At 38.5% G+C, this 15,643-nt stretch overlaps 1 protein-coding gene across 4 annotated transcripts in view; it reads right to left on the bottom strand.

Moving 5' to 3' along the window:
• Window positions 1-15,332, bottom strand: part of LOC115147154 (erbin-like) — a 121,189-nt gene extending 105,857 nt beyond the window's left edge. For 3 of the 4 annotated variants that reach the window (XM_029689201.2, XM_029689203.2, XM_029689202.2), the window contains exon 1: window positions 14,703-15,332. The gene's annotated coding sequence lies outside the window, so the exon portion shown is untranslated. The remainder of the gene's footprint in view (window positions 1-14,702) is intronic. The other variant, XM_029689204.2, reaches the window with a different exon arrangement.
• Between the last annotated feature and the right edge of the window lie 311 nt (window positions 15,333-15,643).

The raw sequence follows: 15,643 nt of genomic DNA, 5'->3' as shown, positions 1-15,643 counted from the left end.
CTATTTATTTTCATAAACTGAAGTTCAATTTCAATAGGCGAACAACAAGTGGCAACCTAGCTAATACTTACAAGGATTCCAAAATCATTGCTAAGAATAATGAAAATGACTACAATTTCTACTGGTCATTGTTTTCAGGTTGGTTGTATTGGTGCTAGCTAGGTACCAAGCTAGCTACCCCAGAAGTTGCGGTCATACAAAAGATGCTTTATTACCAACTCGGAAATTGTAATCACATCGTTCGTGGCGGGTGCTTGCAGACTTTTTTGTAGCTTTGACAGTGCTACTGCATCTTTTTTGACACGCAAAGACCCAAACGGGGTTCCATAGAATGCATGTCGTGAAGCTAATAGCAGTGACTCTATTACTGTGCAACTCTGTTAGGGCAACATCGAACTAAATAGTGTACTTGGTAGTGTGTACCGGTGCTCGACCAGGCGGCGAAAGCCCTCATCACCCACGACAGAGAACGGTTGATTGTCAAGGACAATGAATCCCATTATCTTGGATTGAATGGATTTTGCCTTTGGAGTTGTCTCGCTAAAATGTTACTCTTTCAAATGACTGCTTGACTTGTTGACTGCTCGATCCACACAGCAGACATCGCGGACTAGTTTAGGAATGCTGTGTTGCACGTATAGCGTAACATTTTACGTGGCGTCATTACGTAATGTACCTACGTTATATAGGTGCGCATGTCGGCTTTGACATCGGTTTTGCACATCGGGCGTTAAGCTAGACATCGGCCGATACCGATGTTAGCATTTTCTAGCAATTATGGTATGTTCACCGATATATCGTGCATCTCTACTCTCAACCCTGTGAGTGTATGCAGGCTTTAGCGCTAGCCTATACCACCTGTTTTTACTACACAACTAATTGTTGAGACCTAGTGCTGGTGAGAAAATCCCCCACGGACACTGCAGCCCACAGAGACCGGGAGCAAAAAGTAACTGTCATGGTGTCACACTATGCATATGTATTGGTTTTGTTGACAAAGCCACACAACCCAGTGAACATAGAGATAAAAGCATTCTCTTGGGCCTCCTGATGACTTCCAGTTTGAGAAATGTCAGTTAACTGGCTGTTGATGAGTTGAACAAAGGGCAGATGTAAAGGGAATCAGTGAAAGGGGTGGACAGTGAACTTGACAATGTCAAAGCCAAAATGACTGAAATTAGGCCCCATTTCTAGAGAGGAGCCACAGGGGAACAGTCACTGATGTGCTACAGGGGGGACATTTATACATTAGCAGTCAAAAAGGCCAGACCATACTCCCTATAGATGATGAATGGGGTTTCAATGTCATTTCTAAAGTGATTCGGATTAAAGAGAGAGGGAGTGTGGGAGAGAGAGCAGACTCGCGCTTATTCTTAAGGACGCAGATAGAAAAATCCAACGGTTCCAAAGCTGCTGTCACAGGCAGCAGATAAATGGGTGATAGATACACTGAATCAAAATGTAATTTGTGCACACAAAAGTTGAGGGAAATAAGGTTTTTGTGAGTATGGATCATTTCTGGGATCTTTTATTTCAGCTCATGAAACATGGGACGAACACTTGATATGTTGCGTTTATATTTCAAATGTTATAGATTTTTTTGTTATACAGTACCAGTCAAAGGTTTGGACAGCTACTCATTCAATGGTTTTTCTTTATTTGTACTATTTTCCACATTGTAGAATAATAGTGAAGACATCAAAATTATGAAATAACATACGGAATATTTCCATTTTTGCAGTAATGCTGCAATTAGTTTGTTGTAATTTTCAGTTAAGCAGACATTCCCATATATTTTTGTTTGCTGCATGTGTGACCTAACTCCACCAGTCCTATTTATGATATAATTTCCAAAGATACATTTTTATAAAAAATATTTTTACCCATTGGTATATTTGAGTTTAACCACAATATTTGATCAGTTTTTTTTCTTGGTGGATTATATTGACATTGCAACTATCTTTCTATGGCTCGTTTTTAAAAAAGCGATATTTGGGAGATGCTTTCCTTCCTGAAAGTGTAATCTGAATAAAGGGGAAAAGTCCATTCTTGAACATGGGGTGAGACATTCTTATTCATTTTCTAGAGAACCAGTTCAGATTTAAGTGAGAGGTCTAATGCTTTAATATTTAATAATTTCTGAATTCATATTAATTATAAAAATAGGCCCGTTTAATTTGATCTGGCTTGCCATTGCAAATAAAATTAAATATGTTTTGCTCATATAATTTAAATAACTGTTTGCTTGATGTAGGAAAATAAGAAAATAGGTAAAATGGGATAGGACTAAATCAGGGTGATTTTTCAAAAAATAAACAGGTATTTTACTTTCCATGGTAGCAAGATCTTATCTATTTTTGCTAACTTTCTATTCAAATATATTGGAGTGAGATCATTAATTTATTTCGGGATATGTATACAGAATATGTCCACATAACCATCAGAACATTTTATTGGTAAACTGCACAGTAATGTAAAGGTTGTATTTTTTTGTGATCCAATACGCAATATAGTACATTTATTATCATTTGGTTATAATCTAGAGATGTTAGAAAAAGTATCTAGATCCTCTATGAGGCTGTGGAGGGGTCCAAATTGTGGATTTAAAAGAAAACATGAAACATCAGCGTACAATGATACCTTAAGACCTGGATTTCTAGCCCCTTGATATTAATTGTTGGATACGATTTTAATAGCTAACATTTCGATGGCCATAATAAATAGATACGCCGATAATGGACAACCTTGTTTAACTCCAACAGTTTAAAACTGAGTAGATATGATTTACTATTTTACACCTAGGGTTACCATACATGACTGTAACCCATTTTATAAAGAGATTCTCCAAAATGGAAATGTTCCAGGCTTTTATATATAAACTCCAGTCGTACTTTATCAAAAGCCTTTTCAAAGCCAGCAATGAATAGCAGGCCTAGTTTCCCAGATTTTGCATAGTGTTCTATTGTTTCTAGTATTATTTTATAATAACTTCAACGTATCGTCCATGTAAAAAATGTTTTATAGTATCCGACAATTCCTTTTTAATTCTATGCGCTATACATTTTGCATCACAACACTGAAATGTAAGGGGCCTCAAATTTCTTTTAAATGGACTGGATCTTTATATTTACCACTTGAATCCTGTTTCAGTAATAATGAAATCAGACCTTGTTGAGTGTCCGATAATCTACCATTTACATAGGAGTGGTTAAAACATGCTATTAACGGTCCACTGAGTATATAAAAAAAAGTTAGATATACCTCCACTGGTATGCCATCGAGCCCTGTTTTCCCAGTCATAACGGCTTTAACTGCATCAAGAAGTTCCTCCTCTGTAAGGCCAGCATCCCGGAGTCGCCTCTTCACCTCAAACTAGACACTAATGTACTTGTCCTCTTGCTCAGTTGTGCACCGGGGCCTCCCACTCCTCTATCTATTCTGGTTAGAGCCAGTTTGCGCTGTTCTTCATTTCTCATAACAAGAATAAACTGACAAGTTTCAGAAGAAAGTCCTTTGTTTCTTGCCATTTTGAGCCTGTAAATCAAACAAACCTACAAATGCTGATGCGCCAGATACTCAACTAGTCTGAAGACCAGATTTATTGCTTCTTTAAATAGCATGACAGTTTTCAGCTGTGCTAACATAATTGCAAAAGGGTTTCTAATGATCAATTAGCTAATCCTAGTTTATCAGTTTAAAAAGGCTAACACAAAGTGTCATTGGAACACAGGGGCGACAGGGTAGCCTAGTGGTTAGAGTGTTGGACTAGTAACCGGAAGGTTGCAAGTTCAAACCCCCGAGCTGACAAGGTACAAATCTGTCGTTCTGCCCCTGAACAGGCAGTTAAACCCACTGTTCCTAGGCCGTCATTGAAAATAAGAATTTGTTCTTAACTGACTTGCCTAGTAAAATAAAAGGTAAAATAAAATAAACAGTATTGATGGTTGCTGAGAATGGGCTTCTTCCACAACAAAAAAAATCTGCCGTTTCCAGCTACAATAGTCATTTACAACAATGTCAATGTCTACACTATTTCTGATCAATTTGATGTTATTTTAAATGGACAAAAAAAAAAAAGTGTTTTTTCTTTCAAAAACAAGACATTTCTAAGTGACCACAAACTCTTGAACGGTAGTGTAGAACTTGTGGGTCATCATTATTTTGTCCGTAAAGGTTAATGAGCCATATCCATTCATGGCCCAATAACATATTTAAAATAATCCATCTACCATTCGGATCTGTTTCAACAATTCGCACATTCTGATCAAAATTACTGTTAAATGAACATCACCCCTTAAGAGTTTATTTGCCCATGGGAGAAGTATTTCACCCCCTAGTCCTTTTTCCACACAACTTCATCTAAAATTGTTGAATGAGTTTCCTGTAAACAATAAAAAAAGACTAACACCTATATTACTTCTTTAAGCCAGGTAAATATTGTTAGTCTTTTCTTACTATCTCTTAAGCAATTACAACTGGCTGTACTTATTTCACCAATTACCACAAGTTTCAAATCTTTTTGTTTCATAATATATGTTTGGAAATGTACCATTAAAAAGTACCACACTGTCGTGATTGAGTGTCCATAAAGCTGTACCATATTAGCATTGCTACTAAGTAACACTCCAATTGTTACCCGCTAAAGCCCCTTGCCATCCCAAGATGGGATGTCCTCCCAGTGACCGGCATTCTACCACCGCCCCCCTCCCCCATTGAAAGGCCAGGACACATCCTTCAAAAAGAGCACACAGTGCCATGCACAGAATAGAAGCAGATCAACCGCTAAAAGCCTTTCCAATGCTCTCACCTCAATTTGCTTTATAAATAGTGTTACGTTATAAATAAAACAGAGTTAAAAACTAACAGACAACTAGAAAAAGCTCAAACAGACAGCTGAACAGAAAGACGTACGCGCACAAGCAGTTATTTAAAAACTTTCTTCATATGCAGAGTCTCCTTACACATCTGGACAGCCAATACATCTCTGATGCTAGACAGGACTTCAGTGATGCATGTTCTTTCTCACTTCATCTGACCTCGGCCCAAATTCATCACTCCTCCCCAACTCATGGCTGTCCTGTTGACTTGTACCAGATTGTGGACCTTCTCCTTTCCATAGGAAACCTGATGTCAAATAATAACATGTTTGGACAGAATGTAAACATTCTGCATTCCCTTCTCTCCCTCAGTCCCACGAACAAGGATTTCAAGTTTAGAAGCCAGAATCAGTAGCGATTAAAACACTACACCCAGATGGTTGAATATCTTAATTTCCATCATTAACAATGAATATGCGTAATAATGTCAACCCGTAGCACTAACATCTGTAGCCATGAAGTGCTTTAAAAAAATATGTCAAATAATAACATGTTTGGACAGAATGTAAACATTCTGCATTCCCTTCTCTCCCTCAGTCCCACGAACAAGGATTTCAAGTTTAGAAGCCAGAATCAGTAGCGATTAAAACACTACACCCAGATGGTTGAATATCTTAATTTCCATCATTAACAATGAATATGCGTAATAATGTCAACCCGTAGCACTAACATCTGTAGCCATGAAGTGCTTTAAAAAAGGCTGGTCATGGCTCACAACACCATTATCCAAGAAACACTAGACTAACTCCAATTTGCATACCGCCCCAAGAGATCCACAGATTATGCAAATTCCATTGTACTCCATACCGCCCTTTCCCACCTGGACAAAATGAACAACAACAGTTGAAGTCGGAAGTTAACATAAACCTTAGCCAAATAAAAATTCAAAAAGGAAGATGTTGAATCCTCACTGCAAGAACGATAGGTAGTGGAGAGCCGCATTCTGGTCCAAAATATGATAAAAGAACAGATTGAAGGTTATAAAACGCAATTGTCATAATACTTTATGGTACAGTTACTTTTTCTTGCATGTGAACCCTTTGGAATTATCTGGATTTCTGCATAAATTGGTCAAAATGTGATTGGAACTTCCACTAAGTCACAGCAATAGACAAACACAGTGTGCTTAAACTAATAACACAAATTGTATTTGTCTATATTGAATACATCATTTAAACATTCACAGTATAGGTTGGAAAAAGCATGTGAACCCCTAGGCTAATGACTTCTCCGAAAGCTGGAGTCAGCTAACCAGAAGTCGAATCAATGAGACGAGATTCGAGATGTTGGTTAGAGCTGCCCTGCCCCGTAAAAAAAAATTCTCACAAATTTTGAGTATGCCATTCACAAAAGGCATTGACTGATGTGAACCATGCCTCGAACAAGAGATCTCAGAAGACCTAAGATTAGGAATTGTTGACTTGCATAAAGCTGGCAAGGGTTACAAAAGTATCTCTAAAAGACGAACTGTAAAGCATGGTGGAGGAAGCATCATGATTTGGGCTGCTTTGCTGCCTCAGGGCCTGGACAGCTTGCCATCAGACAGAAAAAAAATATTCCCATGTTTATCAAGACATTTTGAAAGAGAATGTAAGGCTGTCTGTCTGCAAATTGAAGCTCAACTGAAGTTGGGTGATGTAACAGGATGACCCAAAACACAGAAGTAAATCAACAACAAAATGGCTTTAACATAAGAGTCTTGACCTCAACCCAATTGAGATGCTGTGGCATGACCTTGAGAGTGGTTCACACCATACATTCCAAGAATATTGCTGAAACGAAACAGTTTTGTAAAGAGGAATGGTTCAAAATTCCTCTTGACCATTGTGCAGGTCTGATTCGCAACTACAGAAAACATTTGGTTGAGGTTATTGCTGCAAACGGAGGGTCAACCAGTTATTAAATCCAAGGGTTCACATACAATGAAGAGATATACTTGTGTTTGTTTAATTAGATCAAGCAGACTTTTTGTCTATTGTTGTGACTTAATTGAAGATCTGATCAAAGTATGACCAATTTATGCAGAAATCCAAGTAATTCCAAAGGGTTCACATACTTTTTCTTGCCACTGTATATTGATAGGCCTACTGATTTTATTAAAATTGTCGACAACAGAGTACGTAGTCAACTGCTGCTTTCTGTGTAGCAAAGCACATGTTTAACACCTGCTGTATTTTTCAATCATACATGTAGGTCTATTCATGGGCGTCTGACTTTGTATAAAAATGGGGGCGCACAATCTGGCAAGGGTCTAGGGATCTTCCCCCTGAAAATGGTTGAAAGAGTCGACTAGATTTAGTTGTCACAAATTCAAAGGGTAGACGAGTAATGTAGTTGGAAAAACTAGTCTAATCTATCGCCTTCCCTCAAAGTCCCACCCACAGTGATTGATCAACAAGTCTGACTCTGAAACCCTACCAACTCTGTGACTCACAAACATCCTGCCCCATTTTTTTTCAAACGTAACAATTGTCCCAGAAATGTCACTTAACAGAATGCTAACAAGTACTAAGGCATTCTCATAGCGGATGCTAGGTAAATGCTAATGAGCGCATGTAAACATTTACTGTTAGGACAGAACACCCAGCTCATTAATTAAGTTATGCAGGTATCTCAAAAACACAGTTTGCAGCACACACTCAAAACAAACATCAAGCAGCAGGGATCTTAATCCACAGGGGGATTGTCTTTGCTGCCGTTACCAAGAAGCTTAAACTTACAGGCTAACAGAAACCAGATGGACAGAATTTATTTGGCACATCTTAAGACAGCTAACTTAGTTATAATCTATATAGCTGACAAACAGTCGTGAATTTCATACAAGTGTAAATTGATCACCCCACTTAAGTTCTGCTGCAGGAGTGACTTACCTCACGAAGCACCCATTTTTCTCATAGTGCTTTTTTGTAAACAAACACATGACTGGCTCAAATCGCTGTTTTGGGAAACCATCCCATGTCTTTTTCCAAATACCCTGATATACCGCCCAAGCCCCATTTTTCAGAAATGTTTATTGCAAAGTCATGTCTTTCTAGTCAATATCACAACACATTTTACCAATCAGTGAGGTAAAGTTGTTAAAATATTCCATTTTCAGATGGTATCACCAATATCGAGCTCGTTCTGCACCCACCCCAGTGAATACACTAACACTCGAGAGAAAGGGTTCCGTACATCTTAATAGAAACATTCCATTGCACTTACACTCACTCAGACCCCACGCATCGCTCTGTAGTAATGGATCTGGAGGATGCGTCTAAATATTTCCTTTCCAGGGGGAGGAAAGGGTCAGGTCATTGCGAAGCAGAAGATGGCTCCATGGAACATGCCATAAATCACTACGGTAAGGTTTGACTGGTGAGAGGGGCCTTAACTTTTATGCTTCATTGTTGCCGTGTCAGCTTTTTGCCATGCTGAGGAAGCAATGAATCTAGAACTATTTGTTGAGAGAGAGCGAGTGCTAAAATAGAGGCACAACAACCAATTATGTCCAGAGATAGAAACACTGAGCAAGGCAAAGGGAAAATACATGGGGTGTGTTTACAACAACATTGTCAGGGACATAACATCTTGTTCCGAGTGTCTAGCTTTGTATTGCTCCACCGAGATCCTATTTTGTAAATGCCCTTTGATATTCTTCTGTGTTGTTTTGCAACTATTGAGTGACAGGCATGGGTGGTTAGAGCAATACGGTCCAACACACGTTCTTGGTCATCAAGCAAGACAATATCAACATCTTCTTGCCAAAAATAGCCACAACGTCTTCCATTGGAGAATAGTGTGTTGGGTTTAGTGGAAAATCTGAGGTCTTGGCGAATTCAAGTCAATTTCACATGAAATCTCTCTACATAATCCTCTTACACAGCTGGTTATTTGCACAGGCGAGCCAGTGGAACTGGCATGATCAAAGATGGGCTTACATCCATAGAAATAGAATGAATAGAGTGGGCGTCCCCATTCACGTCAATGATAGAATAATGGTTGGACTGGTGGCCATTGTGAGCAGATCCATATAAATAGAGAGTTAGGCCAGGTTTTAGAACAGCCGCCATGTTAGAACCCATATAAAACTTTATTCTTGAAATGTTGGTGATGTAACAATAGGAGAGCGCCTCTGACAGTTCCCTAAGAAATGACCCGCTGTAAAACAAGCAAAACAGAGCAGCGAATTTAACATACATTTGTATTGATTAGCATTCGGGATAATGTGTATGCAAGTCTTTACTGTGTTTTAGTGTCAACAAATTGCATATCTGGGTCTTTCTATAAATAAAAATGGGGCCAACGTGCTGACATTGGGATAAAAATTTCAAAATGGGTTGAAACAACAAAAATATATATATTTTCCATACAGTACCACGTGTACTGAAAGGAATAAAATGTAATATATGCAAACTGATCCATAACTCCACCTATACACAGTGAATAGTCCTGAGCCTGAATATACAAAACATTAAGAACACTTTCCTAATATTGAGTTGCACAACCCATATCTACATTTTCTCAAGGCTTAAAAATCTTTATTTAACCTGTCCCTTCATCTTCACTAATTTAAGTGGATTTAACAAGTGATAAGGGATTCACCTGGTCAATCTGTCATGTGTTCATAAATACATGATCAAGTCAAATTCAAGGACATTTTCAAGCACTTATTTTTAATTTTCAGGGACCTCATGCTAAACAATTGTATAATTGATATAATTCTACATAAGGCCTAATATAGAACCCCTCCATCCCCCACAAAAAGCATGAAAAAAAAAGCATAAAAAGAAAAAGTAGGCCATTACCACTAAGAATAATTAATGTTTTAGACCTTGACAATGCATTGATAATCAAATTATTATTACGTTCTAAAATATGTAACAATGATATGGACATTGGCTACAGAAAGATCGCCATGCCTGCATCCAATGTGGCCAACGCAGGCACACATAATAAATCCATGAATAGTTGTAGCATTAATCTCACCATCACTGTTTTCATAATGTGAAAGTGGCCAAAAACCAGGTTCCTTTTTTAATGGAAGGATGTACGGAAAGCCAAGTTGAAGCCCACATATGTTGTCGTCCTCATAACAACCACACGTGATTTAACCGCAACAGAGTAGCGCAACACCCTTCAATTAAAGCGGCGAGAGACAAACTAAAGCGGCCACATCTCTCACAAAAACTGTTAATTTTTTTAATATTTTGTTTTAATCGTGGAGCAAGAACTTCTAAATTGGCTACAATAATTACAAGGACTTTTCAAGCACCAAATTGAGGAAATGTCTGATTTTAAAGGTAGGCCCATTCCAGTAAACTACTTCAAGCCTTGTATTGTTTAAAATTGCAGGTCTAACATGGAAAACAAAATGTCATGTTATTTCATTACCAGATCATGTTGTGAATAAGCCCACTAGGCTACGTAATTTGTAATCATTATATCCAGAATAATTCATAGGAATAGCGTTGAGTGTTGCTCAATAGTCTATTTTACACAATTGCGCAGTGTCCAATCCGAGACACAAAAACATGAAATCATTACCTTGATATTTTCTCTGTTAAATCTAATGACAACCTGCTGTAAATCAAGCAGAAAACAGATTATCAACAATTGGCTAGGGATATTATATCCAACGTGGATCAGGCCACAAACCATCTTCACCGGCATAATGAACGAGACACCAATATATTCTGGACATTCCTCGCAAACACCTTTTTTTCAGCACCTGGACTGTTGTTGCACATGCGCTATCACAACTGCTGTTCATCACTTGACAGTCATTCGGAAAATTCCTTCCTAGATCTGATGATGACGATGTGTGAAAATATCACAACGTAACTAATCAGCTGGACACCAGATACGCATCCAACAAGTATTACGCAGAAGTATTGAAGAACCACTTTATTGTTAGTATCAATATAGGTTTTAAATATCAAGGTGACTCGTTCGGTTAGAAGCATTCGATTTTGCAATCTAATATATTATTTTGGATTTGTGTGCCCCATCCACACAACATACTGCTGCTGTGTCATTTTGGGAACATGATGAGCATGAAGGGTAAGGGAAAATATATAGTATGCATGGAAACCATCCTAATTATCTAATGTAAAATGTGCATTATGTAACACTTTCACCTACAATAGCAATTAGCCTAATGTAAGCCCTGCCTATGGCTTCAAAATCTAAGTGGAAAATGAAATAATCATAGAAACATTTCAATTGTAATAGGTAGGGCACTAACGAGTTTATTTTCAGAGACAAAACGGGCTGAATCACTGAGTCAGCCAGGTGTCGGGAACATATCCTCTTTGTTCAACACCATCAGAACAAGACATCTTGTCTCGTGGAACATGAAAGCAGGAATGGTGATACAAATTAGAAATACAATTTAAATCAATAGTTACATATCGGGATATTATTTGACGATACACTGTATCTTTTTGACAATATCGCAATATTATTTGAGCTAGTTGACTGACTGCACCAAAACTCTGTATTTTCCCTTCCTTTCTCCATCTTTTTACATTCCGAGCCAATCCGTTGTCAGCACTTTAATTACCATGACTGATCACAGCCATGAGAAAACAAGTTCTCTCTTGTCCCTCGGGAGAAGACATATGGTGAGCAATATGTTTGGAATATCAAAAGACAAAATCACATTCATGAATTGCAATACATACCATATCGGCACCTAAGTATCGTAATAATACTGTATCGTGAGGTCCCTCGCAATTCCCATCCCTAAGCAGGAAGTAAACAAAAAAGTGAACAAAAAAGTTGAGATGGGGGAAGAGTACTTCCATATTGAGTCAATGTGGAGTATTGGTTCTATTCGAATAAAAATTAATGAGAGAGAGAGAGAGAGAGAGAGAACAGATGATTATTTTGTTTAGGCTACATGTGGCTTTGGCTATCATCTAGAGCAGTGGTCACCAATCGGCCGATCGCGATCTTCAAGACATTCTTAGTCGTTTACCAAACATTTCTGAAGAAAAGCCAATGATAAAGGCATTAAAGGCCTGCGCTGTTGGCAGTGGGCACACTTGATTCAAAAGCCCTGCACATCAGGTAGGCAGTGTTCCCATTTTGAATCATTTCATTTGTCTGAAAAGATGATGAGAGAAAAAAAAGTGAGAAAAAAAACAGCCTGACCGGGAGATCTGTGGCTAAATCGAATGGCCCACATAGTAGGCACAATCAGATAGCTTAAATCACTGTCAAATACAGCTTCCACGACCCCGGCCACAGCAAAGTTTGATACCAGCCTACATGAGATTTCATAACTTTTAAAACCATGACCAGAGAGCGACTCAAAGAATACAGCAAAGAGCTGCTGTTTTTATGAGTGAGTTCATGTCTAAGTTTTTAATTCAGCACTGTCACTGTTTTTATTCAACACTATTACAAAACATGCCTCTCCCTACTTCCACTCGTGCTGCAACGAATGAGTAGTCAAGTGTATCGATAGCCCTGCGTTTTCATAAGGAAGACGGTGTCCCCTCTCTCTGGTCAGCCTCATCAGAAGAAAGGAAGGAGAGAGCAGAGACCATGAGAGGCGGACCCGCCGCTGCTCTCTCCGCTGAGACTTATTCCGTGTTCAAAACAACTGGGAACTAGGAAATATCTGACTTCAGTGCATTCAAAACAACTGGGAACTCCAAAAATAAAAAATAAAAGCGAACCGGTCATCCAATCCAAGTCGGAAACTCTGGCATCTTTCCAGAGCTCAGACTTTCTGACCTGAAAATCACTGACGTCATGATTTGACCTCTTTCACTTGACCTCAGTCATTTTCTATTAAAAAAAAGATATCTTTACTTTTACTAAAGAATGACAATTGGGTACTTTTTCCACCACTGCCAAAATACAAGTGGCCCACTTCCTTATAGCAAGGCTTGGTTGGTCAAATCTGATTATACAATCAAATCACCCTCATACACTTTATCTTATTAAACCTTGCATTGGTAACCGGTATGAACATACCAGGAAAGGAAATGCTACAGCCTACACTTTGCCTACAAGACTTCAACAAAACCATGGTCAGTCTCAAACCAAAAGCACAATCAATCTTACCAATGAGCCAAGTCAAAAAACAAATAATTCAACATGGGCCAAATTTGAATTGGCTGTTCTACAGGAATGCAATCTGAGAGGGAGCCGAGGACCATTGTGTGTAATATGCTCACTCACGTCTACTGCTGTACATTGCTATGAAATTCTAAACTACCTGTAAGAGGATGGTGCTGTTACCAAGAAGCTTAAACTTACAGGCTAACAGAAACCAGATGGACAGAATTTATTTGGCACATCTTAGATAGCTAACGTAATAGTTATAATCTATATAGCTGACAAACAGTAGTGAATTTCATACGTATATTTCAAGTGTAAATTGATCACCTCACTTAAGTTCTGCTGCAGGAGTGACTTACCTATTAACCCATTTTGCTTTTTTGTAAACAAACACGTGACTGGCTCAAATCGCTGTTTTGGGAAACCATCCCATGTCTTTTTCCAAATACCCTGATATACCACCCAAGCCCCATTTTTCAGCACTGGAGAGAAAGGGTTAAAAACAGACCCTGTTAATGAGAGGACTTGAGCAGCTTTACCTGAACTGTGCCTTGTCTTGCATTTTCCCGTTACCAGGATGACTCAGGATGTCAAATCAACAGGATCACCTTTGGACAGTTCTAATAACCTGAGGTGTTAGTTTGGCCTGGGTAAGTGTGTGTGTCCTGGTGCTGAGTAGTCAGCCTGATAATCCAGTGAAGATGAGCCTACAATCCTCTGAATCAACTTTATCTTGTTAGCTTGATTCATCACCTGCTAATGATCTAAACTCACTACCCACAAACGCAGCACAAAGCAGTCTTTTTTTTTTAAAGACTGGTTTTACTTGGCATAGACAAAGCATATGGTGACTCACAGATAAAGCTTGTAATGGCCTACTTATCCAGGATAAATACAAAATCATAGATGTATGCATATTAAAAAGAAATTCACAGCTTCGGGGTTTTATAAAATGTTCACCTCCCATTTTAAAATCCCAGAGTCATTGTAGGGTTCCGGTCTAGCTAGCTAATCATTCTAGAATGACATTGGATAGCTCCATTTTTAACACTAAGGTTACCATATCAGATAAATCCGTTGTGAGATTAGCCTCATTAAAATACATGATCAAAACCAGCAGATCGAAGTTAGCCTGGGATTCTAGCTAATCGTATTAGTAAAGGTGAAAGCTAATGAAAATGCCAAGATGTCGAGTACAGGTCAAGACATCTGTCCTAAAACATGAACTGAAGGTATTCGACAAATGAAGTGATGAACAACATGCATTTAATCTCGTTATTTACAGTTCTTTGTCCTCTTATTTCCTTCCGCATTATACTGATTGTCAATAAAGAGGACTCGTGCCTTTATCTGTGTCACGCCTATGGAACGACTGCATTATCCAATACGTTAGCCAGCATGAAACATTGTCAGATAGCAATTAATTGGGTTGTTGGTCGCCTACTAGCTAGTAGGGTTACCTAGTTAACACAGAAAGTACACGGTAGATTTGACGTTGCAGTTTAGGAAAACAAAATAGTAATTGTCATATTGTGATATTCCAGTCTGTAAAACTAACAACCTATCTAGTTTGCTATAACAGTATATCGCTAACTAGCCAAAGCCATTCCATAAGTAATTGTGAGTTTGCCAACACTCGTAAGGAAATCCACCTGTGAAGAGTGCAAGTTAGCGAGAACACACACACACACACACACAACCGCTAGCTAGCTAACACGTTACAACAAAGTGGTTATGGTATAACAAGTGTCGTTAACTGACTTCACTTACCGTAAAATGATGTCGAATTAGTTATATAGTCCAGAAATTGCTTAAAAACCACGAAACTTTTCAACTGTATAAATTCGCTGGCCGACTACGTTTTCCCCTTCAAGCATCCACTCGAAGTACACTTAGCGTTAGCTAGCTAGATAACTGGCTAGCTATCCAGTTAGCAAACGCATTCTTTCGCGAGAGACCAATCCCCTCGAAAGTTGTTTAGCATTCCGAGTTTGCGTCTCACTGAAAAACAGTGTCCAGTGTGTCAGACAATAAACAAAAAGTAATGACTAAAATAAAACGGGGGACACAAGTATTCGATATGATAAGATATTTGGATTAAAAATATTAAAAAAGGAACATTAAAATGAATCCAAAATGTCCACAACAGCCAATGAAATTTGCTACAGGCAACAACAACAAAAAAATCCACCACCACGAAAGAAGAATCCTTTCCTCTGAAGAACGCCGCGCCGAAATGTTTTCAATCCTAATCTCCCATTCTTTTTGCCATTCAAAAAATTATACATACATCTTGTTTGTAGCAAAAACGCGCTACAATTCACGACGAAACACAGAGTTGGCCACAGACTGTCAAGCCAACACCAGTGTATGCTGCTGTATCGTTGGCCCAGTCAGTAAATCCAGTGGGGGCAACGACAACCCTGCATCTGATGGACATGTTGATGTAACCAATGAAATGGGTGTATCAGTCGTTCGTAAATTATGTTCACCAATACGCTTTGTGGAGAGGTAGCTAGGACATATTTTACAGTATATTTTTCGCTGTTGTGATACTTACTGCTCACAATTACTTGGAAGGTTATTTTAGATGTTATTTTACAACAGAAAACAATGTACATTTGTTGTTGTGTGAACAAGACTTGCATTAGGTCCATTGAGGGATATGCACATGACAAAGGGGTACAGTCACTCAAACAGAGTAAAGTGAT

Source organism: Oncorhynchus nerka, linkage group LG19 (assembly GCF_034236695.1).
Source record: "Oncorhynchus nerka isolate Pitt River linkage group LG19, Oner_Uvic_2.0, whole genome shotgun sequence".
NCBI lineage: Eukaryota > Metazoa > Chordata > Actinopteri > Salmoniformes > Salmonidae > Oncorhynchus > Oncorhynchus nerka.
The sequence above is the reverse complement of the archived record's forward strand: the minus strand, read 5'-3'. Positions and strand labels throughout refer to the sequence as shown.